Here is a 6,000-nt window from a genome sequence, read left to right as displayed (position 1 = left end):
TTCTTCTTCTTCTTCTTCTTCTTCTTCTTCTTCTTCTTCTTCTTCTTCTTCTTCTTCTTCTCTTCTTCAACAAATAGTTTCTAATTTCATTTAATTTTATTGGTCAAACACAGAGGCTTTTTTGTTGTTATCTCTATTTTTGATACTGTATTTGAATTACAATACTTCCTACTTTTCGTTCTACCCTTCAATCCCTTCCTTAAACTCTGCCCTGTACTCCTTAAAATTCATGGCTTCTTTTACATCAGTCCTTATTGCATATGTATGCGTATTTGTATATACATATACATTGGCTGAAGTTTGAAATTAATTTTGTCCAGTAGCAAGAAAGATATCTAGTCTTAAACCTCTGAGTTAATCAAATATACCCAAGAGTAGATAGAAGTAATCTACTATATGAATGATTAAAAGTAAAAGAACACAAACTTAAATTCTGTCATAAAAATATCAATTTTTGCTACTGCCAAAGTGCTGTCTTTTGTTCGTTTCTGCTGTTTCTACACGATAACTATTTTAAAGCAATCCTACATTCCTTACCTTTGGAGCTTGCTGGACTGGAAGCTCTAATGTGTCAATCAGCATGTGAAATTGTGGTTTTGTTGTGAAGCCATCAGGAAAATTGGAATTTATTTTACCATTCATTTTACTTTAAGCATTCCCTCAACTAAGTATGACAGAAGGACTCATTTCTCAGTGGTAAAAAAAAAAAAAAAAAAAAGGAATTATACTGCAAAAGGCCCTGTGTCTTCTGTGAGTGGTGTATACACAAGGTTTTCAGATTTAGTTCCTGCAAGTAGAAAAGCCATAGCAAGAGACTGATGTAAGAACTATTAGAATATAAGATCAACTATCCAGAAATAAAATAAAATAAAGAAAAACTTAAAGTATATAAAGAATTCAGCCCTTTTTGAAGGCATATTCTACATTCTTAAAATATATCTAGCCAAGAAAGGTATTAATATCATTGTTGGTTTAAACACAGTTTGGCATTTATTACTGCTTGTAGTTCATTATACTCCAAATTAGTAAATTCACTCTTTATTCTTAAATAGAGAATGTATTCATGCCATAAAATTTTTAGCTTCCTGCTAGTAAAGTGGATTAATTAATAGCTTTGTATTTCTGTTTTGTTTTACCCATTTATGTGTATATGTTCACAAATGACTTGTGATCTTGATACAGTATTTTGTGAAGTGTCTTTTTTAATTGCTTTTGCTTTGGATATCTTTCAAACCTTATGCAGAAGAAGAGATTTTAGATTTTGCTTAATTTGAGAGATTGGGTAGGAAGCAGTAGGTTATGATTGTCAATTACTTTTTTAGAGACAGAACATTTGTGGTTAGATAGCAATTAACATTGAATAACTGAACACTGAACTGGGCAGTTTAATTTTTTCAGGATTTAACAACACAGATATTTTAAATGAAAATATATAGTTACTCATAATAATCCTCTGTAAGGTCTCACAATAATGTAAGGTCAACATAGAAAGAATTATGAATTAATGCAAAGTAAGCTTTCCATAATGTAAGACAATAAGTAGACAACGTGATTTTATCACTGCATACAGGCAGAAATTAAATTTTCTTATATATGTTATAGTATGGATATATGAAATATAGATGAATGTTTGGCTTGAATATGATTTTTACTGAAGATCATATTTCATAGAAAGCATTTTATGCCAAGCAATGGTGTTTTACATAATAATTTTATTTTCCATTAACATCCTTTAGGTAAGATTATTACTATTTTACCATTGCTTTTCAAGTGGTAAAACAAACAGTGGATGAGTAAAGCTGTTTAGCAAATGATAATAATTTGAAATAATACAGATTTTTAATATTGATTGCATTTATTTCCTGTTATATGTGAGGCTGTCTCAGAGATCATCTCAAATCATAGACTGTATATAAGCATAAGTCAGAAAAACAACATAGATAGTAATAGGATTGTAATCCTTAAAGAATGATCACTATGGGGCTAGAGAGACGGCTCAGGGGTTAAGAGCACTGGCTGCTCCTCCAGTGGACCAGAGTACAATACTAAGCGCCCACATGTATTCACCGTTTTCTGCCTTCCATGGGCACTTCACTATTGTCACACACAGAGGCACATGCAGGCAAACACCTAAGCACATAAAATAACATAAAATAATTCTCAAAATAGAATATTTGCTATCAAGTGTTTGGAGGTGAATGATCTTAGTCAGTATTCACTATAACACTTTTAGTGAGGTGTCATGATTACTCATTTGTATAGATGATGTTTTATATATTAATTGACAGACACACAGACACATATATAGTCTTCTGCTATTTTTGTATCTACTAGACTATAAGGTAGGGATGTCTGCATGCCATCTTTATCATGTGGACTTTTAAATTTTATTTATTTGTTTGTTTATTCATTTAACACACCAATTGCATTTCCCTTCCTCCTCTTCTCCAGGTCCCTACTCTCTCTCCCTTTCTCTCCTATCCCTGCACCTCCACCTTTCAAAAAAGGAGTTTTCCTCTGAGAGGCTGTGCTCAGCAGCAGTTAGAAACAGGCTGAGACTAACAGACAAGCATTGGGCAGAGCAGAGGAAGTGTTCGGGAAGATTTGGGGAAGGATGGAAGCACCTGTAAGGTGCAGGAGCTCCACAGGAAGACCAACAGAGCCAAATAACCAGAGCCCAGGGGGCTTGCAGAGAAAGAAGCACCAACTAAATACCATGCATGGACTGGACCTAGGCCCCCTACACAGATGTGACTTAAGGGCAACTTGGTCTTTATGTGGATCCCCTAGTAAAGAGAGCCTAGGCTTTCTCTGACTGGACCCTGTTGCCTGCTTTTCAATCAGTTGCCCCTGGCGGGCCTGCCTCAGGACTCCAAAGGGGAAGAGGATGATCTTAGTCCTACTGAACTTTGATGAGACATATATTTTATATGTGTATAACACTTCAACTTTTACATGTATTGCTGACAGAATACATGCTGTTTAGAAAACCTTCCCTGATAAAATATGTAGTCTGTTTTACTTTTTTTCATACATGTATAGACATCCATGCACATATGCATACTCACATGCACACACACAGACCTGTACACATGACTATTCCTTTTATGTTTGACATACAGTTGTGTAATTGTTAAAATAAAATAACCACTGTATAAAGTTTCTCGTTAAGCAATAATTCATAGAAAAGTGAATGTGATGAACTGAGGGTTACATGAACATCAATAAAACCAAATAAATATGATACTTTCCTTTCTGCACAATGATTTTGAGGATTATTCTCCTGAAGAATTTCCGATTTTGTGATGGATAGTATGGTGTTCCTGTGGGAATCCTAAGAGAAGGAGCACAAACAGCATCTAACTCTTGACCATTCTTCTCTAACTGGGTTACGTCTTCCTTCCTTGATATGAGGATTTGTGCCTACTCTGAATGTAACTTTTAATGTCATGTTCATTTATCCCTAGGAGGCTTGCTCCTTTCTTTTTTAATTAATTTATTTTTAAAATAAATTACAGTTTATTCACTTTGTTTCGGAGCTGTAGCCCCTTCCCTCATCCTCTCCCAATCACACCCTCCCTCCCTCATCTCCTCAAAGTGCCCCTTCTTCAGTCCACTGATAGGGGAGGTCCTCTTCCCCTTTCACTTGACCCTAGCCTATCAGATCTCATCAGGAGTGGCTACATTGTCTTCCTCTGTTGCCTGGTAAGGCTGCTTCCTCCACCCCCCTTAGAGGGAGGTGATCAAAGAGCAGATCAATCAGTTCATGTCAGAGACAGTCCTGGTTCCCAATAGTATGGAACCCACTTGGATACTGAACTGCCATTGGCTTCATCTGTACAGGGGTTCTAGGTTATCTCCATGCATGGACCTTGGTTGGAATATCAGTCTCAAAAAAGACCTCTGTGCCCAGATTTTTTGGTTCTGTTGCTCTCCTTGTGGAGCTCCTGTCCACTCCAGATCTTTCTCTTTCCCCCTTCTTTCATAAGATTCCCTGCACTCTGCCCAAAGATTGCCTATGAGTCTCAGCATCTGCTTTTCTGCCTTGCTGGGCCTTTCAGAGGCCCTTTCTGGTAGGCTTCTTTCCTGTTCCCTGATTTCTCCCTCTTCTGATGTCCATCCCATTTGTCTTTCTGAGTGAAGATTGATCATCTTACTCAGGGTCCTCCTTCTTGGTTAGCTTCTTTCGGTGTACAGATTTTTAGTCTGTTTATCCTATACTATATGTCTAATATCATGAGTGAGTCTAATATCATCCTGTGTGAGGTATCCCAGAAGCAGAAAAGAAAACACTTGCCATGTACTCACTTATATTCACTTGCTCCTTTTTTTAATTGAATTTTTATTTTTACATTAATTACCTTTTATTCTTTTTGTATCCCAGTTGTATCCCCCTCTCTTATTCTTTTCCAATCCCACCCTCCCTCTCTCCCTCCCTCCCTCCTCTCCTCCCATGCCCCTCTCTAAGTCCACTGATAAGGGAGGTTCTGCTCCCCTTCCCTCTGACCCTAGCTTATCAGGTCTCATCAGGACAGGCCTCAGTGTCCTCTTCTGTGGCCTGGCAAGACTGCTCCTCCCTCAGTGAGGGTGGTCAAACAGCCAGCCACTGAGTTCATGTCAGAGACAATCCCTGTTCCCCTGACTAGGGAACCCACTTGGACACTGAGCTGCCATGGGCTATATCTGTGCAGGGGTTCATGCATTGTCCATGGTTGAAGTACCAGTCTCCAAAAAGTCCCCTGTGCCCAGAGTTTTTGGTTTTGTTGCTTTTTTCAGAAAGGCAAACAGGACGGAAATTGGAAAAGGGAGAAAACAGGAAACAGGACAGGATCCTATCACAGAGGGCCTTTCAAAGACTCCACCCAGCAGTGTATCAAAGCAGATGCTGAGACTCATAGCATCAAACTTTGGGCAGAGTGCAGGGAATCTTATGAAAGAAGGGTGGATAGAAAGACCTGGAAGGGACAGGAGCTCCACAAGGAAAGCAACAGAACCAAAAAATCTGGAAAAAGGTTTAAAACCTTTCAAGGAACACAGTTCTTGGCTATGAAGAGTGTGATAGAAAGTTGAAAACTAGTGAGGATGATAGAACGCTGAAAGGAGAAGAAATAAAATTAAAACTAAAATGGTATTAAGTGCTAGTTAGTTCAAAGTGTCACATAAGATAAATGGCGAAATAAAAAGAAAGACATGAGCTGAAGGGAAGAAAGTTGGAAGAGAACTTTGGAGCTGGCATTCATACACAGAGAGGAAAGAACCATGCAAAGAAAAGTAACGATGTTGATGCAAAGTCACCATGCTCAAGTTGAACAAATGCTTGCAGCTCATTAATGAAAAGCTGGTCCCCAAACCCCTTGTGTAGGCATATGGCTATGCAGTGTCTGTGATGATCTGAGATTTATTTTCTCTTGATGAGATCATTTTGAGGACATATTGCTAAGTAGAAGTGAGGACAAATGTGTCTTTACTGCATTCTCTTTCCTCTATTTTGTGAGGACACAAGAAGCTAAAGATAAGAAAATATGGTGAATATACAAGAGAGAGCATACAACCAGCCAAAAAAAAAAAAGAACAGAAAGAGAAAAGAAAGAGGAATATGCTCACACAAGAGCATTGCAATTTTGCAAATAGTCTTTATGCTTGCAAACAGTTGACCTAGGATGGAACATGTCTTCAGCATGTGAATATAACACCTTTAAAGTGAACATACACGTTTTTTACGGTTTCTTGTTTTATGAATTGAATAGCACAGAGTAAACAATTATGATTTTAAAAACCTTTTAAGGAAACACGTATTTTTCTGAGTAGTTATTTTCAAGTCGCAGAGACAGCAGGAGTGTAAGGAAATAATTAACATAGTTTGTGTGCCTCTACTATGCGCCAGCAACTGTGTGTCACACATATGGTCTCTTTTAGCAAAACTGCCAGATATTTGCTAATCTTGTATCCAGACAGTCTGTACAACTAACAACAAATGTGTTTCTCTATGCTGTGGGCACT

General features: G+C 37.7%; 1 protein-coding gene across 1 annotated transcript in view; it reads left to right on the top strand.

Annotated features, from left to right (window-relative positions):
* The window catches only part of Pcdh9 (protocadherin 9), a 960,985-nt gene that overhangs the window by 761,866 nt on the left and 193,119 nt on the right, over window positions 1-6,000 (top strand). The gene's annotated exons all lie outside the window — the stretch shown is intronic.

Source organism: Psammomys obesus, unplaced genomic scaffold (genome assembly GCF_907164565.1).
Source record: "Psammomys obesus unplaced genomic scaffold, mPsaObe1.curated_primary_1811, whole genome shotgun sequence".
In the NCBI taxonomy this organism is placed as follows: Eukaryota; Metazoa; Chordata; class Mammalia; order Rodentia; family Muridae; genus Psammomys; species Psammomys obesus.
Note: the sequence above shows the minus strand (reverse complement) of the source record. Positions and strands in the feature narration are given on the sequence as shown.